Here is an 11,218-nt window from a genome sequence, read left to right on the forward strand (position 1 = left end):
TTGCACTTTGGAAGTAGATGACTATACAGGAGCAGGTTTGGAAAACCTTTTATGAAGTTGGAACCTAATACTATGCCTCACATATAGGGAGCACTCAAACCGTGTCCCTTGGATGCATAGCTAACTAAGTCAGTGAATGTCAGCCATTCCCAATAGAATGCTCTTCTTGGAACCTATGTGACCACATTCCATTCTTAAACTCTCTTACTTCTGTTACTTGTCATACAGTTTTCTCTCTTGTCTAATCACTTCTTGTCTAATCCTCCACTGTCCATCCATAATGGCATACAAAGCAAGTCTGTTAATTCCAAGTTTTCTCAATTTAAAGGGAAACCTATTTAAAAGCTCCAAAAATATCAAGAAAATTGATGAATAAAGAGTTCCCAGTGAAATAAACCAGTATAAATTCATTGAAAATCTTAGAACAGTCTCAGTGAAAAATATTTCAGGAGCAGAAAACCAGATTGATGTATGTGAATAATAAATGGAGAGGGTGAAGAAGAGGCAGTTGGGAATTATTTTTGTAAGTTTAGTTAGTTTAATTAAACTGTGTGGAATTATACAAAGCTATATCTGGAATGTGAGTGTGATATTATGATGTATAATACAAAATAACTTTTTTTTTTTTTCTGGCACAAAGCTCTTAAAACTCTCGAAAGTTCCTAAGTGATTAGAGGGATAAAGGTGTCTTATGTCAGGGAACTGACTTTTGGAAAGAATACAAGGATGGGGAATTCTTGTCAGTGGAACCAATTTTGGCATGAAAGAGTAGAACATTTCAGTCCCCACACCCACTCTCTGTGGAAGGGAAAGAGCTGAAGGTTGAATCAATCCCTACTTATCAATAATTTAATCAATCATGCTTATATAATGAAGCTGGAATAAAAAACCAAAAGACAGGATATGAAGATGTCCCAGGTTGGTAAACATGTGGAGATTTGGGGAAAATGATATTTAGATGTAGCAAGAAAATTCTTGTCCTTTCACCAAACTTTCCCCTTTGTGTCTCTTCCTTGGTGAACTCTTAGCCTTTATTTTTGTAATAAATGAGCTGTCTAGTATTTAAAAGGTTTCTTTGAATTCAGTGAGCTGTTACAGCAAATTAATGTAAATAAAGGAAGGGATCAAAAGAACCTTTAATTTATAACAGTCGTCAGAAGCTCAGGTGATAACCTGGATTTATGATTGGCATCTGATTTCTGTATGTATGTTGGGGGGGTGGTATTTATAAGACTGAACCCTTAACCTGTGGAATCTGACTTTATCTCCTGGAAATTAGCACCAGGACTGTAGGACACGTAGTTGATGGCCAGCTGTTTTCTGAATGGAGGGGAAAGGAGAATCTCTCCTGCCTCAAACTGGAATTTGGTGGACAGAACACAAAAGAGGAGACAATATTAGAAGTTCTTTGTTGTGGTGGAAGAGAGGGTATGATGATAATGAATGTTCGTTGGGAAACATTCCAACTAAGCATTAAAAAAATTGTTTTTGACATCAAGAAACTGTTTTTATTACTGAAAATAGACACATAAATTATCTAAGAAGGATGGAAATGAGAATGCTATGACTAAGGTGGAATATGAGCATTGGGAAGACTTTCTCAAGAGAATGGTGACCTGGTGTTCAAAGTAATACTGAAAGAGAAACAGAAAGTCTTCCTGCAAAGTCCAAGAGAAAGGCAAAGGAGCTGAGGAACCAATAGGAACAAAGTAGAGTGTTAAACATCGCAGGAGGAAAAGTGACTCTCAGGTGTATGTTTTCTCCCAGCCTCTCAAATGTATTTTTATATGATTTTTCTTCTGGAAAGCAAGTTTTTAATTTTCTTAAAGTCAGTTTATCATGGGCCTCCCTGGTGGTGTAAGGGATTAAATATCAGCACCGTGCAGCCATCCACAGTCACTGCAGCACAAGTTCAAACCCCTGCCAGAGAGCTAACTCACATAAGATGTAGCACACCTCTCCTGTTTCACTTGCTGCTCCCCTCAGCAGTGTAGTTCAGTTAGTCTGCCTATTCTGCTCCCCACTCTGTCTCTGGTGAATCCTCTCACTCCCCAAACCACCCTCACACACACACCTCTGGCTTACACCCCAGCTCTTGGATGCATAAATGAATAAATCTTAAAAAAAAAAAAAGATCAAGTGATCAGATTATATTTTGTTTCCTAAGAAAGTATTGTTTCTACCAAGTCATAATTTTTTCTATGAATTTTTTGTATTATTGTGAAAATTCCTTTCTCTTTCACTAAGACCTGTGTTCTTTGCAGAAGTAACTTTGTATATGGCATGAAGTTTACTTTTGCATATAGATATCCAATTATTTCAGCAAAAATCATTGACTGAAAATATTATTTTCCTTTTGAATTACCACTGTTGAAATCAATTGACCATGTATTTACAATCAAGTGTAACTTTTCCAACTTTATTCTCTTACAAAAGTGTTTTGTTCATTCTCACTTCCATAAAACTTTAATAGAGAACTAGTATGAGTGACAAAAATACTTTGGGAGTTTTATTGGGGTTTCATTGAATTTATAAGTCATTTTGGACAGAATGATATTCTTATTGTGACCATATCCTCATGCTATAATGGTACCTGTCACCACTTATATAGGTCTTTATAAATGTCACTCAACATAGCTTAGCAAATTTTAGTGCTCAGGTCTTTTCTGATTTATGGGGTCTGTGCTTAAGTTTTTCATACTCCTGATGCTATTTTTTTTAATTTCCAAATGTCTTTTACTAGTATATTAAAATAGTTACTTTTGCTTATTTAACTTCCATATTATGATCTAGTTAAGTTCATTTTTAAAAAAAAAATAGTTATTTTGGCAGTTACTTACACATTTAAACATGCATTTGATATGTAATTTAGCAATCACATTCTAATACTTAATCAAAACGGGGGAGGTGGGGTACATATGTCTAGATAAACACTCTTGAACATGGATTTTCATAGCAGCTTTATTAATTGTAATTAAAAATGTAAGAAATCTATATGACCACTAAGCAATAAACAGTTAAACAAAAATTGTATTATATTCATAATGTAATATTACTCTACAGTATAAAGAGCAAAGTATTAAACTAACAACAAGGATACATTTCAAACACATTGTGATAATGGAGAGACATTAAACACAAAAGACAACATTTTGAAAATGTCCATTTATTTGACATTTTGGGAAAAAATCAAGTAGAATCAAGGTCAAGTGCTTCTAGAAACTGGATCAGGAGCAAGGAGGGGAGAATTGACTGCAAAAGGCTAAACTTTTTGAACTGAGAGAGTATTACATATATGATTATGGTAGTGGTTCACAAACGTATTCATTTCTCAAAACTAATCAATTTTAGGGTCAAAATTAGTGGATTTTAAAGTGGACAAAATATTCCTGGATGGGTTTGCTTCTTCTAAAGTAACTAATGTTAGTTTAAGGCACTACAAATACAGGTCCAGAGTCCTTTATCTGAGAACCTTCTGGTCAAATGTCATGTCACTGAAGTTCACAATTTTTGAATGTTTAGAAGCTTATCCAGTTTACTACAAACCTCCTCCCCATGTAGGATTTGGGGTAATGCCCCCATAATCAAACAGTAACAAGACATATAGAATATTTACTGAGTAGTTTCAATAAATTTCATAAAGAGTCTTTGTTAGCTTAGGTTAGATGTTGGGCTTAGATTAGATTAGCATCTAAACACATGATGCCAAGTGTATAATGAAACAACTTCAGACTTTCTGAGTTTTTTGAATTTCAGAATTGAGATGAAGAGGCTGTGGTCCTGGCTAAGCAGTTTGGTATTTGCTGCTATTTAAGATGTGGACGTTAGAGCTGAGAGGAGGGGCTTCAGATGGGAAAAATATGAGGCTGCAGAGACAGGTAGATGACAGAAGGTCACAATGTGTAATTTAACATTTTTCTATGTATTTTTATACCACAGTCACTAAAAAGGTAGGCAGAGTAATAGAATCTTAGAAAAACTGGAACCTGCTCCAATTCTAATAACAAACTCCTGCAGTTGCTTATAGTATCATTTTGTAGTGGAAATAGTACATGGAAATCCCATTGTGCAGAAAATATTATGCTACAAATATTTCAAAATCAGGTACTATCTTAAAGCTCTTCCAAGTTTCCCTGACTTCAAGACACAGATCCCTTTTCAGGAAACTGAATATAGGGAGCTCTATCTCCTCTCACTTCACCTATGCCTCCACCTTCCCCTACTCCCACTTCAGCACCAAAAAAACTACAGCAAGTGCCCAATTTCTTGTTCTGATTAGTGGTAATCCTGTCTTTCTTTAAAGCTCCTTTACCTCTCTTTATGCTCTTTCCTCTGCTTAAACACTGTTTTCCAATCATTCCCTGGCTAATTTCCTTTTCACATGTTGGAAATGTGTATGGAGGCCACATAGAAAGCACCAGAGGATAAAGCAAGGCAGGGAATGGGAGAGGAGAAGAAGCAACCAAAACTAGTATAGATTGTTACCAAGTGCATCTAATTTATAGAGGACTCGTCTTCCTGCTTTCTTTATTTAAAAATAACATTCAACCATAATACAGACAAGGTAACATAAACAGTACAGTATTGCTATGATTCTTTTCAACCTGTCCTAAGGAAGTTCGCATATTTACATAATATGGCTTCTGGAATTTTTTGCCAATTACTTCATAAGTAAACTCTTTCTGAGACCAAAGCAAAATATGCTAGTGGTGTTGAATAGAGGATTTTTTAAGGAGTTGATCAGGATCATTAGTCCTATTCAAAGAGATTCTGTCCCTCAAAGAGATTCTGTTCTTTCCCTCTAGGGGCTTATAATCAGTTTCAGTTTAATACAGAGAAACACATAGGAATGTAATTAGGAACAAAAGGAAAAAAAATTAAAGCAATACATGGATAGACAAGTAATTGCATTATGTAAAGGTCAAGGGTAAGTGGATTTATAGTGGAAGGAAGCAGTAAGTATGTAATCAAGGCAAGATGAGGCACCAAATATATAAACTAGGAAGGATGAGGGTAAAAAGCCTCTTAGCTTATCAACCTGGAAGATTTCATGGAAGGAGTTAGGAAGTCAGTAGTAAATATCACTTCGAGGAGGGACTTGGAGACTCTTGCTGGCACGAAAGTGTGTGCGTTTTGAATGAGTGACTTGGAGACTCACAGTAAAATCCACTATTGTAAAGCAGGAGGATTTGTATTTTTTGATCTTTCACTCTGAGATCTACCTAAAGTTCATCTCTCTCATGTGAGAATATCCTGTTACAGAAGTTACATTTTAAAAACGTCAAATATTTTAATCCCTAGTTTCCTATCCTATCTTAATGTTTTCTAGCGACATCAGGTATTTGCTCTCTGTCCTTGTAACAAAAGTCCCAAAGTCTTGCAAATACTCAAGAAAGAGAACTAATGTAAAAGAACACACTTTTAGACTTCAAAGAACGACAGGAGATTCCTGGCTTCACTATCTGGATGAACCTCACTATATGCTAGACAAAAATTATGAGCACAGAACTTGGTGATTAGCGCTAAGTTTGAAACCTTTGCCTACCGAATCTTTTATAAGGAAGGAGTATTTCAAGAAGAGAGGGATTGTCAGTGTATGCTCCAGTGACCTGACAAACTTTCATTGGGTACAGCAATTTTATCAGTTCTCTGGAGAGTTGGCATTCTCCTTTGGCAATACAGTTAGAATAACTGGGAGAAAGTCTTTTCATGTGTGACTAAATCCTCAATGCTCTGGCATTACATCCAATTCCTCATGTCATACCTTCAGTGGAGGTGTTCTTTCCTTGTTTGTAAGAGAACTCTTGAGATACATGATTTGAAGATATTACATTGCCTCTCAGTACTGCTTTCTCTAGACAGGTCCTTTAATCTTTCTTAAAGGTCTTATTTTCCAATCCTTTAATCATCTATGTGGCTAAAAAAACCCCACTAAGTTCCCATTATTCTTTGTCTCTCTCTGGACATAGGTGCTGACTAGTCTAAGTCCTATGAGTTATATTTGTATTTTTCCACCTTTCCTGTTTAAATTGAAGTGTTGTCATTGACTCATCCTAGCTTTTTGAAAAACAACAATAACAAGATGTAGCTATGAACAAGTTCCAATCGTGTACAAGGAAACTAGAATTATCTTTCCTTTGTATTACTTCACTTCCATCTGGGCATTTCTTTGTGGAAAAGTTTGAAACTTGATTAAGCATTTTCACCAAAATAGCATTTATTAAGGTAAGAATATTAACTCAGGTAGGCAAAATTATTGTTTCTTTCATCTCAGCAATTCTACACCCACTCACTTTCCAATTGACTTTTATAGAATATTAGTTTGCATTAAGAAAATCTATTTAATTGCATTGGAAAAACTTCCCTGCCATGCTCTAGGCTGATACGATATTGCAGCTGCTCCTATTTAAGGGATAATTGTAGCCTCACTCTTCCACAAGGAACTAATTCTGATTTTGAAAGGATTTGTCCTCACAGTTTATCCTGATGAGAGAGGACTGGATTATTGCCGTGTAAAATAGCTGAATAGTCCTATTATAGCTATTATGCCACAAATGTTGTGTATTGTTGAAGATCAAAGTACTGTACTACACTCAATGGTGAGATGTACAAGCACAGCATACTTCCTATATTATGTAAAAAATACTGCATTTTATGAGTCATTTAGTACCATGTGAGGTATCTGTGGACCCTATATCATTTCCTTCAAACTTTCCTCATCATTCTGAAATCCTTTATTTTCTGGTTGAAAGACTTACAATCTAGTCATTTCTCACTAGTCTCCTCAGGAAATAAACTTCAGTACTCTGTGTTCTTTCATTGCATTATATTACATATTGCATATCATTCTATTTTACATTTAAATTACTTTAGAAAAATATGAAGTAACTCTGGACAAGAGCAAATTCTAAGTGGTAAGTTGTGAAAATGTAAACATTTCCCATCAAAACCATTAATGACATTTCTCAAGCCTTTAAAATGTGTAAGATCCAGTGTTGATAAGGCTTCATGAAAACAAAGACAGCTATTTTATCTAACATTGTCAGGGAGGTAAATATGTAAACATGTGCAATACAAGAACCCTTATGAAATCAGGGAGGCCTATATGAGGTGCTTAGTGAACAGCACTTAAATGGTGAGGCATTCACTTATAGGAGAGTTTAAGGTAGCCGCTATTCCTGGAACATTCACCCTTAAAATAGAAAAGGACAGCAAAGCACTGAGTACTAAATTAGTTATAAAATATGGCAAGCTTTTATCTTAGTATTAATATCTGGCATTTCAAAAAACCTAACTCTGTGATGTTTCCTTCTCATTGTCCATACAGAGGTTTCTGTCCTTTAAGAAAAACTAATTCTGAAATGTAACAAAAAATGTCTCTCAGGAAGTGCCATTTTTTGTTGTAGAATGATTTTTAGAAGATTCTCATTAATCATGGACAGGATTAACTGTCTGGGGAATATTTTCCCTAAAGTAACACATTCTGTATATAATGTGGAACTATTACTACAAAATTTAGGACTTGTTTGCACAGTGCAAGAATCAGTAAACATAAAATGTAGTCAATGAAAACAACTGCAAATTTAAAAACACAACAATTTATGAAACTGTAATTAAAATGAAGATGGGGAATGTTGAGGGAACCAAATCAAAGACAAGTATGGTTTATAAATACTGGGTTTCCAGTATAATTTGTAAAGCTAAAAGAGATAGTGAAAGTAAATAAAATTAAGTATAAAAATTTAGAAACATCTAGGACATACTAAGTGTTGAATACATTTTAAAAATATAATAAGTATCAAAACATTAATACTAGTAGGAAAGTATTTTGTGCTTGGACAATTTCTAGTAAACAGAATATACAAGTTTAAGTGACCAAATTATAATCTGGATCTACACAAAAATGCATGTATGCTTAGAGTGAACAAATTGTCCAGCTCCGTTGCTAAAAGGCAGTGAAGATGATGCAGTCCTGAGCATGGGTATCCTTGATGTCAGCTTGTGAAATCCAATATGAAATAACAATCCAGGCATCAACTTTTATTTCTTTTCTTTTCTTTTTTTTTAAAAAGATTTATTTATTTATTCGTACAGAACTGGGGTACAGGCCAGAGATGCGGAGGTTGAGAGGATTCACCAGAGACAGAGTGGGGAGCAGAACAGGCAGATCGACAAAGCACACTGCTGAGGGGAGCAGCAGGTGGGTCAGGAGAGGTCTGCCATGCCATGTGGTCACCTCCGGGGCAGGCGGGGATCGAACTCATGTGGAAGTGTCTTAAGCTTCTTTGTGCTGTGCTTTAACCCGCTGCGCCACCAGGGAGGGCCCCATCAACTTTTATTTCTAATTTTTTTTAACATTCTCTCTGTGACCATCTTATCTTTCCTTATAGACCCTTCTCAATCTTGCCTGAAAGTTAAAACCATCAGAAAGCTTTTAAAAATATCTATTCCCAGGCTTACCGTAAATGATTTGAATCAGAATCCATAAGGGAGGGACCCAGGAACAAATATTTTAACAAAATCTACTCAGGAACACTATAAACTCATTTAAAATAAAAGCTGACTTGAGTTATTTGTCTTTATCCACTAACCTACACACAATACACACTACTGTCCTTCCTGCTCACATGTCTGTATTGAATAATAGACAAATGAATGGATGAGTCAGCAAATAAATGAATATATTAACTCACAACATGGTACTGAATGTCCTAGAAATTGTAATACAATGCTTTTTTTTTCTCTTTTTTCTTTTTTTTTTTTTTTTTTTACTATTTCCTCTTATAATCTAATATGATTTGCACAGAGATATGGTCAACCTTCTTTAATTTTTTGCTTAGTGGAAGTATATGCTCAGTCACTCAATTGCAGGCCTTGCTGGAGCAACACAGGAGAGCATTTGTTCAGATTACAACCTTCATGGTCCCCTCTGCATGAGTGATTGCAGTTAAGAGCCTGTTTATCAAGAGTTCACTTTCCCACCTCTCACATCATGTCATGACAAACACATCACTTTGACTTTCCATACTCCACATGAAATCAGGCCCTCCACTAAGTAGAGAGACATCAATTTCCATGCAATTTTGATTTTCCCCAGGACAGAGGAAAGTGGTAAGTCTGTGGAATAAAGGAGAGGCATCATCATCTTCCACTGAGGCATAAAAATGTTCATAAGGATATTGTTCCCACTTTAAAACATTTCATTTCTCTCACATTCGTGGGGTCATCAAAAAGAAACCAATTGTTAAGGAAGATTTTAAAAACTGCATTTTGATATGATTTACTAGCTTGGTTATTTTGGATTAATGATTAAAAAATAACTGAAGCTTGGAAATTTTTAATGTAAACCTAGTTTTTGTTTTTTTTTTTTTGTAATTGTGGAAGGAAACCAAAAGGTATACTTTAGCATGTATAACTAAAATTGGAAAACTGATGCTATAAAACATAAAATATCATTTAAATTTCATTTTAAAGACTTTTATTTGGAGGAAGAACATTATTTTCTACTTCTTTTATTTTGTACCTTCATGGATTTGTGAGCAGGGAGGTTCTTCTCAATCAATGGGTAGGAATTCTGTTCTCACTGCCACTCCCCCTGTACTAATCTGAGGTAGGAAAAGAAACTGGGGTTTTGCTACTTATGGAAACAATGAAAGTAAGAAAGAAAACAGTGGCTTAGGGAAAAAACGACGTACAGTGTAAAAAGCAATCCTAAACAAGAAGTTTCTCAAGGAGTCGTGTATAATGTCCCAACCACATTAATTATATCATTTTTCTACTGTCTTCATAGATTTTTTTTTTCAGACTTCTCTGCTTCTGTGTGACTTGTGCTCACAATTGCAGAAGTGGACAGTAGCTATGGAAAAGTTACACAGACTAGTTGACAATCAACATGCTCTAAATGGCAGTGTGGGGTGACAAAAATGGTATAGCCATCCTCCTTTGCGCCAGAAACAGGTGGCACAGATGAAGTTCTTCCAGACTCTTTTGCAGGTTTTCAGACTCTATTGTGCTGAGTTGCTCCTTCCTGGGAAGGTATCACCCACACCTGCTTGGACTTCCTACCAAGGACAGAGACCCCCAGAAATGATTCCGTTGGACAGCAGCCAAGCCACAGCAAATTTTCTCAGCCAAGAACGAAGTTGCACGTTTCTGGCTTGGACAGGTAAGGAGAGAAAACTTGATTGCTGTTTTCTTATCCTACTTACCGACTAGAGAAATGGGAAAGCTGATTCCAGGTCTTCTGTGGATCGTCAAGAACATTACTGGGCTTCCAACTATAAAGACCCAAGAATCCCAAAAGGGGCAGCTAGCAAACCCACGTGTTTCATATTTATTTTCTGAATTACTTCTGTGATCTTTTACGTGTCCTTAAGGCAGCGTTAGCCATCGCAAACCACCCAGAGGAGCACAGATTACGGGGAGGTGAAAGCTGGAGCCTGGAATGAGCAACTGAAGCGAGGGCAACTCTTGCAACCCATCCACACACCCTGCAGTCTCTCTCTTCGTGTGTCTGGGACAGTTGCCCAGCACAGCGCACAGAGGGTTCGCTCTCCTTGCAGGTTCCCAGCCCCCTGGAGAGGCGCCGAGTGAAACAATCAACTCTACCGAGGGCAGGGAGTATAAGTGGGGGGTACATAAACTAGAGTAAGGACAGCCTCCCTCAGGGAGGAGGGGAACGCAGTAAAAGGGGTGGGGACCTTAGCAGAGCCGGGTGGTGGGAGAGGGGTGGGGCCGGGGAGGACCCGGGGGCGGGGCTGCAGGGCTGCGGGGCTGGGTGCGTCACAGCGCCCCCTTGCTGCGCGCTCCCCGCCGTGCACGGCGGCTGCCAGTGGCTCGGGTTCGCCAGCCCCTTTGTGTGCGTTGCGCTGGCCCTAAAGAGCAGGGCTCCAGCACCGCGCAGGCTCCCCGGGGTCCAACGTCCTCATCCTGGGTTGGGCTTCGTTCTCCTTCTCCTCTCCTCCTTCCTTCGGCCCCTGGCCCCCCGGCCCGGAGCAGCAGCCATTGGGCCGCGAGCAGCCCGCGTCCTGCCGCACACCATACCCCGCCCGGCCCGGAGCGCTCAGCCGCCCCCTCCCATTCTGTCCCCCACTTCATTTCCCCCCACCACGCCCCGCTACCATCCCAGCCTCCAAAGTGGAGAAAATAAACTAAAAGCAGAGCAACTCAGAGACTCCAATAAAACGCCCAGTACCTAGAGCCCGAGCGCGAGCGCGTG

This window comes from Condylura cristata, unplaced genomic scaffold, assembly GCF_000260355.1.
Source record: "Condylura cristata isolate star-nosed mole 26May11 unplaced genomic scaffold, ConCri1.0 scaffold00009, whole genome shotgun sequence".
NCBI classification, from domain to species: Eukaryota; Metazoa; Chordata; class Mammalia; order Eulipotyphla; family Talpidae; genus Condylura; species Condylura cristata.